Genomic DNA, 13,562 nt, shown 5'->3' with positions numbered 1-13,562 from the left:
TAGCAGAGTGTGACGAACCAATAGACAACCCTGGCACAATAACATCACTAAAAACCTTCGGCAAGTATCCAGAATTGCAGAATGGCGTTAGAAAAAAATGTATTCACAAGATTATTTCACTGCACTCAAACAAGCAACACTGGCATTCAAATCTGCTCTCACCTCTGCTAAACAGGCCTACTTCACAACCCTCGTATCTTCCTTATCCCACAACCCCAAACAGTTGTTCAACAATTTTAACTCCCTCCTCCGCCCACCAGTGCCCCCTCCGAGATCCCTAATCGTTGCTGAGGACTTTGCCATGCACTTAAAAAATAAGATAGACCAAACAAGGCAAGTCGTTGTTGTCCAACCACCACAACCCTTTTGTATGAGAGACCAATGCCCAAACCCCATAACTTCACTCTCCAAATCACAACTCACCACTTGTGCACTTGACCCCATCCCATCCTACCTCCTTCCCAACCTCACCACCACACTAATCCCATCCCTAACCCATCTCTTCAACCTTTCTCTAACTTCTGGTACCTTCCCCTCTGCCTTCAAACATGCCACAATCACACCTATCCTCAAAAAGCCATACCTTGACCCAAGCGGTGTGTCCAGCTATCGCCCCATATCTTTGCTCCCATTTGCTTCCAAACTCATTGAGCAGCACGTCCATGCTGAACTTTCCTCTCACTTTGCACCTATCTCTCTCTTCGACAACCTACAATCTGGCTTCTGTCCCCACCATTCCACTGAGACTGCCCTGACCAAAATCACTAACGACTTACTTACAGCCAAAGCTAACAGACAATTCTCTATACTCCTCCTCCTAGACCTGTCCTCTGCCTTTGACGCAGTTGACCACTGCCTCCTACTACTGATCATCTCTTCCTTTGGGGTCAAAGACCTTGGCCTATCTTGGATCTCCTCATACCTTGCCAACCACACATTTAGTGTTTCCTACTCCCATACTACCTCTTCATCTCACCCCCACTCTGTTGGAGTCCCCCAAGGCTTTGTCCTAGGACCCTTACTCTTCTCAATCTATACACTCGGCCTGGGACAACTCATAAGGTCCTATGGCTTCCAGTACCATCTATATGCCGATGACACTCAGATCTACCTCTCTGGCCCAGATGTCACCTCTCTGCTCTCCAGAAACCCAGAGTGTCTATCAGCCATATCCTCCGTCTTCTCCTCTCGTTTCCTCAAGCTCAATGTGGACAAATCTGAACTCAGTATCTTTCCTCCATCACGCATATCTTCCCTACCTGATCTTTCTATCAAAATAAATGAAATCACACTTTCCCCTGTGCCCAAAATCCGCTGCCTCTGAGTAACCCTTGACTGTGCCTTGTCCTTCAAACCGCACATCCAAGCTCTCGCCACCTCCTGTCACCTCCAGCTCAAAAATATTTCCAGAATCAGTCCTTTCCTCAACCCACACTCTACCAAAATGCTTGTGCATGCCCTAATCATCTCCCGCCTCGACTACTGCAACATACTCCACTGTAGCCTACCTTCTAACACTCTCGCACCCCTCCAGTCCATCCTTAACTCTGCTGCCCGACTAATTAATCTCTCTCTTCGCTACACTCCTGCTTCCCCTCTTTGCAAATCCCTCACTGGCTCCCAATTTCCCAGAGTATCCAGTTTAAATTACTAACACTGACCTACAAAGCCATCCATAACCTTTCTCCTCCGTATATTTCCACACTAATCTCTCAATATCTTCCCTCACGTAATCTCCGGTCCTCCCAAGACCTCCTCCTCTCCTGGACGCTTATTCGCTCCTCACCGAATCGCCTCCAAGACTTCTCCCGAATATCACTCATCCTCTGGAATTCAGTGCCCCAACACATCCGGTTATCCACTACTTTTGGATCCTTCAAAAGGAACCTAAAAACCCACCTCTTCAAAGAAGCTTACAGCCTGTAAAGACCACACGGCCACCTCAACACCATTGAAGCTACTGCAACCCTCGACCTACTGTCTCCTTCCCCATAATCCTGTAGAATGTAACCCCGCAAGGGCAGGGTCCTCTTCCCCCTGTACCAGTCTGTCATTGTTAGTTTTGTTTACTGTAAGTTATATTTGTATTTTGATGTAACCCCTTCTCATGTACAGCACCATGGAATTAATTGTGCTATATAAATAAATAATAATAATAATAATAATAATAATAATAATAATAATAACAATAATAATAATAATCCCAGGATGCGGCCTGCAGCAACTCTCCACTTTTTACTCCTCCAGCAGCGACCCTGCTCCACTGCGGCCGGTAAGGTATTTCTGTATTATAAGATGCACCCCCATTTTCCCTCCAAATTTTGGGGAAAAAAAGTATGTCTCATAATCTGAAAAATATGGTAAGTGGTGATAAAAAAATCCAAAGTTTGTTAAAAAAGAAAAAAATTGCGTAATTTTACGAGACCCATAGTGTCTCCACTTTTCGTGATCTGTGGCTAAGTGATGGCTTATTTTTTGCGCGTCGAGCTGACATTTTTATTAATAATTATTTTGCTGTAAATACAATCTTTTCATCTCATGTTATTGCATTTTAATTCAATGTTGCGGCGACCAAAAAAACCTAATTGTCTTTTTGACTTTTTTCTCGCTATGCTATTTACCAACCAAATTAATTCTTTTATTATCTTGATAGCTCGGGCAATCCTGAATGCAGCAATACCAGATATGTGTATTTTTTTTATTATTATTATTTAAATGGGGCGAATAGAATGTGATTTGAGCTTTTGTATTTTTTTAAATATTTTTAAATACATTTTTTTACTTTTCACTTGCTTCAATAGTCTCCATGTGCTACATAGAGCAGGGCTCTATGTAGCGGAAATGATCACTTGCTATGAGCACTCATAGCAATCCGGCAATGACATCCACAGGGGTCTACTGCAGATCCCGGGTTGTCTTGTCAACCCATCGTTGACCTGCGGTCACGTGACAGGGGTGCCGATAGGCAGGATTAGTGATGTGATTACATCAGGATCACATTAAATACCGCTGTCAGAGATTGACAGTGGCATTTAACAGATTAACAGCTGCTAGTGGATCGCAATTCCACACGCATCTGTTAGGGGCACATGTCAGCTCATGAAATCAGCTGACATGTGCTGGGAAAGATGGGGGATCAGCACCAGAGCCCATATCAGGCCTCTTTCACACATCCAGATAATTCTGGTACCGGAGTTATCCGTGTCCGTGTGTCCGTGTGCTCACGTGGCACATCAGTGTGGCACACGTGTGGCATCCGTGTGCCGCCTGAGGACCACACGGACCGTGCAGGAGAGGCAGCACTACAGTAAGCGCTGTCCCCCCACTGTGGTGCTGAAGGCGGCATTCATCTCTTCTCCCCGCAGGAGAGAAGAGATGAATGATCAAGTTTTTTTTTCTTTTTTGTTAAAAATAAAGTTGCTGGGACCTCCCGCCTCCCATCCCCAGTGCGCCGCCCGGCCCCTTGCAGAAGAAATAGTCACCCAGCTCCCGCGATGTCTCCTCTCTCCTCTCAGCGCCGGCAGCCTGTCCTGTGTGAGCAGTCACGTGGGACCGCTCATTACAGTGAGGAAAATGCGCATATTCCTCACTGTAATGAGCGGTCCACGTGACCGCTCACACAGGACAAGGGACTGGTGATGAGAGGAGACATAGCGGGAGCTGGGTGACTATTTCTTCTGCAAAGGGCCGGGCGGCGCACTGGGAATGGGAGGCGGGAGGTCCCAGCAACTTTATTTTTAACAAAAAAGAAAAAAAAAAACTTGATAATTCATCTCTTCTCTCCTGCGGGGAGAAGAGATGAATGCCGCCTTCAGCACCACAGCGGGGGAGACAGCGCTTACTGTAGCGCTGTCTCTCCTGCGGGCGGTACATGCACATGGAGGAGAGTGCACACTGTTCTCCGTGTGCATGTGTGCAGGACGTACTGCTGTACGTGCTGCCGGAGAAACACAGACATGTCTCCGTGTTTTGCATGCAGACACACAGTCCGTGAAAACACGGAGACATGTGCATAGACCCATTCATTTGAATGGGTCTACGTGTGTCAGTGTCTCCGGTACGTGAGAAAACTGTCAGTACACGTACCGGAGACACTGACGTGTGAAAGAGGCCTCAAAGAGACAGGCCCGACATGTGCCGAACATATATTGCGCATATCATGAAGGGGTTAAAATTTAGAATTTTAACAGCAAAACTGTAGCAATACAGTGATGCGACAAGAATCTACATAACTAATCATATATAAAATAATTGCAAGTCAAATGTATATATGAGATAGCCAAGATGATTGTCTATAAAATGATGGCAGTCTCACAATCAAAGCAGTAATGTATCATGAGATATAGAGCCTTAGGGTGTGTGCACACGTTGCTGATTTCCCTGCTGATCCACAGCGGATCGGCCGTTGCGGTTTCGTAGCAGTTTTCCATCAGGTTTACAGTACAATGTAAACCTATGGAAAACCAAATCGTTGTATTTTCCGCAGCATGTCAATTCTTTGTGCGGATTCTGCAGCATTTTACACCTGCTCCTCAATAGGAATCCGCAGGTGTAAAACAGCAGGTGATATCTGCACAAAAAATGCAGGAAATCCACGGTAAACCCTCAGTAAATCCAAATGTAAAATGCAGTGCGTTTTACCTGCGGATTTTTAAAAAACAGTGCGGCAAAATCCGCACATGAATTTGCAACGTGGTCACATAGCCTGAAAGTCAAAAGTTTTAAACATTGTTACCCTTTTGCTTGCCACTACATGTGTATATGTATATGTATATGCAGCTCTGGCAAAAATTAAAGGGAACCTGTCACCTGAATTTGGCGGGACCAGTTTTGGGTCATATGGGCGAGGTTTTTGGGTGTTTGATTTACCCTTTCCTTACCCGCTGGCTGCATGCTGGCATATTGGATTGAAGTTCATTCTCTGTCCTCCAGAGTACACGCCAGCGCAAGGCAATATTGCCTTGAGCAGGCGTGTACTCCGGAAACACCCGAAAACCCCACCCATATGACCCAAAACTGGTCTCGCCAAATTCAGGTGACAGGTTTCCTTTAAGAGACCATTACATCAAAACCCTGTCATAGGCAGCCCATTCTCCAGACCTGACCCCTCAATCGGATGTAATCAAGAGGTCGATGGATAGTCACAAACCGTCAAACAAAGAACTGCTTACATTTTTGTGCCATAAGCAGTGTGAAAGACTGGTGGAAAGCATGCCAAGACGCATGAAAGCTGTGATTAAAAATCATGGTTATGCCACAAAATATTGATTTCTGAACTCTTCCTGAGTTAAAACATTAGTATTGTTGTTTCTAAATGATTATGAACTTGTTTTCTTTGCATTATTTGAGGTCTGAAAACACTGTTTTGTTTTTAATGTTGACCATTTTTTCTTGGCCAGAAATAAAATGTGAAAGTTATTGCTTGGAACTTTGGAGACATGTTGTCAGAGGTTTAAAGAATAAAGGAACAATTTACATTTTACTTAAAAATATACCTATAAAGAGAAAAATCAGGCAAGCTGAAAAGTTTGTACTTGTCTCTTAATTTTTGCCAGGGCAATATATATATATATATACATTTATTTGTGTGTAATTACTTATATGTATTTGTATCTTTATTTTTTTGTGTATGTTTGAGAATAAGTATATATGTATGTATGTAATGGTGTATTATACATTTCATTTTGCTATATAACCTCTAACCTAACAATAGAAAGTGAAACTCACCAGTCCCGGAACTATTTTGTACTGCTTCATAGTATGAATGGAGTCAATCAGCTGGTAAGTGAAAAATTCATTTTATGTCAGGGGTGTCAACAGGATCATCAAGAGCCAATGACAACAAATCCATAGCAGGGAAAAGAACTGACAGGGTGGAAAACAAGAGCCTCTGATGCTGATCCTTTCTTTTCAAATGTCCAGAACATAATTTCACAGCAATTACTGTCCCAGCTGGTTCCAGTGCACGTGGCCCTTGGAGTCTGATCTTGTTACTGGGACACAATTGGAGGTGTGGGGTAGGCTCAGGGTTCTATATGTCACAACAGTATAAGAAATGCCTTTCTTTAAGCATTGGTTTGTAAGCACAAACGGTTAAATGGTAAGCTGTAAACAAAAGAAAAAACTTTCAAAAGAATACGAACTGTATTCAGAGCAAAAGTATTAAAATGGAATAAAATGTGAAGAGATTTTTATAGTAACAACTATTTTTTTCTTGTTTGTTGTTCACAAGTTAAGTGCACTCTGTGGACCGGAGTGATGAGGGCCCCATTTCCAGCACAGCATGGAACGGATGATCTCCTCAACTGTAAAATGAAGCTATCAGAGCACAGCATGAGAATATATTAGCAACAGTTAGATAAGGGAGACCTCAGCAAGGCGTACACACTTTAAATTGGTAAAATAATGCCTGTACAAATTGTTTTTGGTACATTAAGTACTTTTCACAGCCAAAATTACAAAAAAGGGAAAAAAAATGGAAGCAGCAATATTACATTCTTAAGCATAGGCTTTGACTGCAAAAGAGAATGTTACTCTAGAAAGTCATTGTATTTCGTAACATTATAATACTTGTGAATGAGTTGACAGGAATTGTATACAATGATGAATGGCAAAACGCTACATAAGCTGTCAGCACACGCTGAGAAAAATCTCCGAAGGAACTGCCCCATGATAATAAATATGCATTAATCTAAACTGAAGGTATTTGAAGCTGGTAAGCACAGTGGTCTAGCAAAACACTACTAAACGGCAGCGAAGTGAGGCTGAGAAAAGATTTATGTATGTGTACTAATCTGCTGCGTAGTGTTAGCTATGACAGAATGACAAGGAAACAAGGGTTATGAAAAATGATCTGACAATATGCTATTGAATCTGTGAATTCTAGCACTGTGACAACCCTCTGATGCATCAGGATTTAATGGCTCAGTCAATGTGTTCATTCTGACAGAAGCAGAAATTGTATAAGGAAATGAATAATACAAAACATAAACAAAATGCAAAATTCAATGCGTGTGTATATACTGTATCTATAAAATGGTCAAACCTTTACTTTTAATGTCTAATCAATGAAAAAGGTACCTATTTACTGGCACATTTATTAAGCTATATATTTAACTACATTCAGCATTTACCAAAGAAGCATCATGGGCCAGTGCGCCCTGTTTGGTTTTCTGAATCTCTGTTATGACAATCTTAATTAGTAATGAGTAGAGTTGAGCGAATATGTTCGTAATCAGTCGGCGAATCTCAATTTGCCTTATTCGGGTCATCTTGTCACCCTATTCGTGCCGAATCTATGGTTGATGATTAGTTCCGAACATATTCGGTCATTTCTACTCCCATTGACTCCTATGTCATTCGGCTGTGTTCGGCAATAATACTGCACAAACAATATTCACCGCCGATCATAGTCGGAATCAAATTTTGAAAAATTCACTCAACTCTATTAATGAGTAGAGATGAGCGAACTTGTTTGGAAAATGCTTGCCAATCTCAAATTCGACACAAACCTTGCACATTGGGATTCATTTTGGATTCCCAAGCATTTTCCTCAAAATTCAGCCAAAGTTCGGCAAATGAGAGCCTTTCCACTAATGCTTTTGTTAGGACTTTGGCTAGGATAGTGGTGCTGTATGATGAGCAGGGGGGAATAGCACAGTGGACTGTTATTCTTTTTTTTATTAACTTAATGTGTGGAGATTCCACCAGGCAGTCAGGATGCAGAAACCAACCACATCATTCAGACACAAGGGCTTGTGTCATTGGCTGCCAAAGTCACATGTCCCTCTCCATACAAAAAGTGGACATGTGGCTTCGGTGCCATTTTGTGAATGTAACAGCTTAGTGAGGCTGCTTCTGCTGGAAGTAGTCAGATAGTTAGCTAGGTAGTTTATTCTCAGACAGTTCAGATAGACAGGATCATGTGTCAAATTGACCTTCTAGCATATAACTCAGGAATGCTAATTGTGTGGTGAAGCCACAAGTAGCGACTTCACATATAAATCCACAGTGCTGCTGATTCTGTGCTACAGCAACCAGTAGTCAGTTCAGCATCTAAATCCTTTGTACTAATTGTGTGATCTAACTACCAGCCCACATTTCAGCCTCTAAATCGTTTGTGCTAATTGTATGGTAGAGCCACATGTCCACATTTCAGCATCTAAATCCTTTGTGCTAATTGTGTGGTGCAGCCACCAGTCCACATTTCAGCATCTAAATCCTTTGTGCTAATTCTGTAGTCCAGTCACACTATCTCAGCAAATAAATGCTGAATGTTAATTTAGTGACAGATGACTGAGGTCTGGGCCTATGGTTGTGAAACAGCTGGTTAAAAGAGGGGAAGAGTACCTCCAACATGAGTGGGAAAAAGCAAGATCGTGGTGAAAGGGGAATAGGTGTGATATTCAAAGTGTATGTGGGGTAGATGGTAATGTTAATGAAATATCTACTGAACAAAAACCGTCTCATCCTATCCAAAGATGACTGACAGCTTCTGTTACAGGATGACCTACTCCACTCCGTTTTTGTGGCAGCCACACAGCATTATGCCTTATAGATATAATTTTTTAAAATGTGGACACTCCAAGTTGGTTCTCCATCTGGTGGATTGCTTGTAGTGGAAGGGGTGTTAGAGCTCTCTATTTCTACTCTGGTGAAATTAATGCTACATTAGTGGTGTGTGCCAATAATATTTTGTAATGTGGAGACTCTAAGCTGGGACTCCATCTGGTGGATTGCCTATAGTGGAAGGAGCCTCAAGCACAAGGCCTACACCTGTCACTCATCCACCTCTTATTGATCAATTTGTAAGCTAGAAATGCTGGTCCAGACCCTGTCCCATCAATCCATGCTACGCCATTATAAAATTTCTAGTATGGGTCAATTGATGCCACTTTTTCTTGTGTCTGCCCCTAATTTTTGGAAATGTTTTGACTCCAAGTTGAGTCTCCTTCATGTGTTTCCTGAATTTGTTCGGGCTCCCAGCACAGCAGGCTTACACCGGTTCCTCACCTACCTCTTAATTTTAACTGAATTTCAAAGCAGTAAATGCTGGCCCAGATGCTTTCTTATTCATGTCTCATGCCTGACTGCTCCATCATTATAACATTTCTACTGTGGGTCAATTGGTGCCACTTTTCTTGGTGTCTGCCCCTAATTATTGGAAATGTTTGGACTCCAAGTTGGGTCTCCTTCATGTGTGTTGCCAGTAGTAGTAGATCTTCCAGACTGGCAGGCCTGCACTTACTGTCAGTCAACTCCCTATGTTATTATCCTAAAATGTTTCTAACAATAGTAGTCTACAAAACTGATTTTTGTGCCACCTGAGTGTGGCTAAGCAGAAAAGCAGTTTAAGCTGTTGCATGAGGCATCAGGGCTCCCAATACTGGTCCCTCTCCCACCTCATAATTTTAACTTAAATTCAAAGCTGTAAATGCTGACCAAGACCCTATCTCATGCCTGACTGCTGCGCCATTATAACATTTCTACTGTGGGTCAATTTATGCCACTTTTCCTGTTGTCTGCCCCTAATTTTTGGAAATATTTGGATTCCAAGTTGGGTCTCCTTCATGTATGTTGTCTGAATTTGGAAGGGCTCTCAGAGCACCAGTCGTACACCTGTCACTCATCCACCTGTTACTGTTCAATGTTTATTTTCAAAATGCTGGTCCAAGCTCTATCCCAGGCCCTGTCCCATGCATCCATGCTGCAATATTATAATATTTGCACTCTGGTTCAACTGATGCCACTTTTCCACATGTCTGCCGCTAATTTGAGCTGTTTTGGCATCTTTTGCCCCCCCCTTAAGTTGTTGTCTATGCATTTGGTTTTGCCTCCTATTGAATTGAATGGAGTTTGGAAAAGCTTGGTGAACTATTTATCGAACATCAGGAAGTTTGCCGAGCCAAACCAGACCTTAAAAGGTCCTCTCATCTCTAGCAATGAGTTTGTGTACAATGACAGCTAAACTCAGATGGAGACTGCACATTGAGCAGGGGGGCAGGATAGGAAAAGGGAACTGGGCAGGAATTTGGCACTCTAGGAGGCTTGATAAGGCCCTAACACAAAATAAGATGGGGAGGAGTAACTGGATGGAAATGTGTGCCATGCATCAACTTCTATCAATTACAGGTAAAAAAAAAGGTGGGGCCAGGAATGGAAGATTATCCTAGTGCGTGTATAGGGACATGCAGAAAGCCTCTCTGAATAATTTGGACAAAGCCTGAAATATGTCACTGTCGATAATATTTTAAGGATGGTTGGTAAATATCTGCTGGCCTCCTGGCATCATAATCATACTGACCTACCAGAATATTCCCCTTCTTGAAGAAGCATCTATGCAAATCGCACATCAAGGGGTCTCAGTGGGAGGACCTATACTCTACTGGCTACTATGGGTGAGTTGTAGCTAACCTCTGGGATATGTGGGGTTCTTGGGGACTTGCCTTACTAGGCAGTGTCTATGGTATCTATTTATAGCACCTTTACTTTTTACCTATCAGGGTTTCATGACCCATGTGTACCCGTTTGATTAGGGTTTGCTATTTTCACCCTTCGCTACTTTACTTGTATTACTCGTCGTTCCTCCTGCTGTGCCAGCAGGTTCCCTATACTTACTCCCCTCTCCTGTTTATAGCCCTATTATTTGGCTAGCATTTTTTGTATGTGTATTTGATTTAATAAACTATTTTGGTTTTTATTTTACCTTTTTGGTGTTTTATGTACTCCATGTTATCTGGTGTTGATGAATTATAAGTTGCAGAGGGTTTTGTGCCATGTCTGTAATCTGCTTTTTTTCTACAAAATTAAACAACTGAATGAACATCCTTCAAGGCCGGTGATTTCATAATTTTTTGCCAGGGGTTGTACTGTGCATGTGGGGTTAGACAATTTGTGAAGTAGAATCCACTCTGTTTGTTGGGTGGTGTATTTTTGAGGGCTTCATACTCTATGGGGGCAATATAAGAGGCATCTTAATGGTGAGAACGGTAGGGGCAAAATTACTGTGTTCAGTCACAATATATATCCCGCTTTCTGTCTTTAAAAGTTAGAATGTACTGTATGTATGCCCTTCTGTTACTGCACTTACAGTGGCTGGTGAAAGTATTCACCCTCTTTGGCATTTTTTGTCTTTTCTTCCTTACTACCTGAAATGTTACTTTTTCAGGGTTTACATCAGTTCATATAAAGAACTTGCCTACAACTGTGAACATTTGGTTTTCTTTTTTTTTTTTTCTTTTCATTGTGAAGCAAACAACAAATAGGACAAAATAACTGAAAACTTCAATGTTCATAACTATTCAACCCCCTGAAGTCAGTACTTTGAAGAGCCTCCTTTTGCAGCAATTACAGTTGCAAGTCGCTTTCTATAACTTTCTATGTGCTTTCCACATCTTGCAACTGATCTTCCTCAAGGCAAATCAGCTAGAGCTCCTTCAAGTTAGATTGTTTCCTCTGGTGAATAGCAATTTTCAAGTCAGACCACAGATTCTCAATTGGATTAAGGTCTGCTTTTTCACTAGGCCACTTACAAAACAGTTAAGGTACCTTCACACTGAACAACTTAACAACGATATCGCTAGCGATCCGTGACGTTGCAGCGTCCTGGATAGCGATATCGTTGTGTTTGACACGCAGCAGCGATCAGGATCCTGCTGTGACATCGTTGATTGGAGCTAGAAGGCCAGCACCTTATTTCGTCGCTGGATCACCTGCTGACATCGCTGAATCAGCGTGTGTGACGCTGATTCAGCGATGTCTTCACTGGTAACCAGGGTAAACATCAGGTTACTAAGTGCAGGGCCGCGCTTAGTAACCCGATATTTACCCTGGTTACCAGTGTAAATGTAAAAAAAACAAACACTACATACTTGCATTCCGGTGTCTGTCGGGTCCCCCGGCGTTCTGCTTCCCTGCACTGTGTCAGCGCCGGCTGGCCGTAAAGCAGGGCACAGCGGTGACGTCACCGCACTGCTTTACGGCTGGCGCTTACAGTGCAGGGAAGCAGAATGCCGGGGGACCCGACAGACACCGGAATGTAAGTATGTAGGCTTTGTTTTTTTTTACATTTACACTGGTAACCAGGGTAAACATCAGGTTACTAAGCGCGGACCTGCGCTTAGTAACCCGATGTTTACCCTGGTTACCCGGGGACTTCGGCATCGTTGGTCGCTGGAGAGCTGTCTGTGTGACAGCTCTCCAGCGACCACACAGCAACGCTGCAGCGATCGGCATCGTTGTCTAGATCACTGCAGCATCGCTAAATGTGACGGTACTTTTACACATTTCCACTTAAACCACTCAAGCGTTCCTTTAGCAGTATGCTTAGGGTCATTGTCTTGTTAAAAGGTGAAACTCCATCCCAGATTCAAATAATTGACAGAGTGAAACAGGTTTTGCTTAAGAATTATCTGAATTGTGTCAATTGAAGTCAGTTTTAAGGGAATGGGTCACCACATTTGACCTATCTAAACTATTAATATGGGCATAGAGGTTATAGACAGATGAAAAAAAGTCCTTCCTGTATGAATCATAACAGATGACTTGTTGTTGATAAATCATCTTCATCACTTTATATAAATGACCTTTTCCAGGTTATGTCAATTATATTAACTGAAAGATAAGTTTGCTTCCGTAGCTTATTTTACATGAAGGGGGAGTTACCAATGTGATGTGTATGGCTACTCTCTGCTCTCCTGATCTCACTGCAGAACTGTGTGTGATTATACCTGACACATCTACAGGTTCCTCTTCAGCCTCCATCTCACAGGCAGGCAGGGTTGCACAAGCTCCCTGAGGAAGAATTGACGAAACGTGCGTTGGGGTGGAGGGAAGAACGGACTAACCCCACATCTATACACTGGACTTTATTTCTGGATCCTTACCACCATAGGTAAATTTACCACTGTTCTTTTACTACCTGTCACGCTCGCGCCCTGACTGGTAGGCATGAGCTCGCGGGGGTTTGTGACCCCACTGAGCCACAAACCAGACTAGCCTGGAAGGGGCGTGACTATGACAGCTGCCTGGGTTTTCACTGGAGCCTCTGATGGTGAGGTCAGGCTTGTGCAGCAGGCAGCTGCCAGGTGCTACTCCAGGGTGGTGTCTGGCTGTGGCTGCTGATCCCACTTGAGAGACAGGGACACCAGGATTGGTGCGGGCATCAGGCAGGACTGGCAGAAGAGCATGGCTGAGACACAGGAGGCTGGCACGGCTGAGCCACAGCGCTGGCAGAGACACGGCAGAGAACACAGGGATGGCAGGAACACAGGACTGACAGGAAACACAGGACTGGCAGGAAACACAGGACTGGCAGGAAACACAGGACTGGCAGGAAACACAGGACTGGCAGGAAACACAGGACTGGAAGGTACGGCAGGATTGGCAGGAACACTGGATTGGAAGGCACGGCAGAGAACACAGGACAGGTTGATGTGGTGTATGAAGGAACAGGTAGGGACCTGTTCACACTGGAGGTGCAGGAATGGATATGTAGTATGGAGAAACAGGTTGGGGCCTGTTCACACTGGAAGAGATCCGCAAGGCTGCGGATAGGAGCGGTA

The sequence above is a fragment of the Ranitomeya variabilis genome, chromosome 6, assembly GCF_051348905.1.
Source record: "Ranitomeya variabilis isolate aRanVar5 chromosome 6, aRanVar5.hap1, whole genome shotgun sequence".
Lineage (NCBI taxonomy): Eukaryota > Metazoa > Chordata > Amphibia > Anura > Dendrobatidae > Ranitomeya > Ranitomeya variabilis.
The sequence above is the reverse complement of the archived record's forward strand: the minus strand, read 5'-3'. Positions refer to the sequence as shown.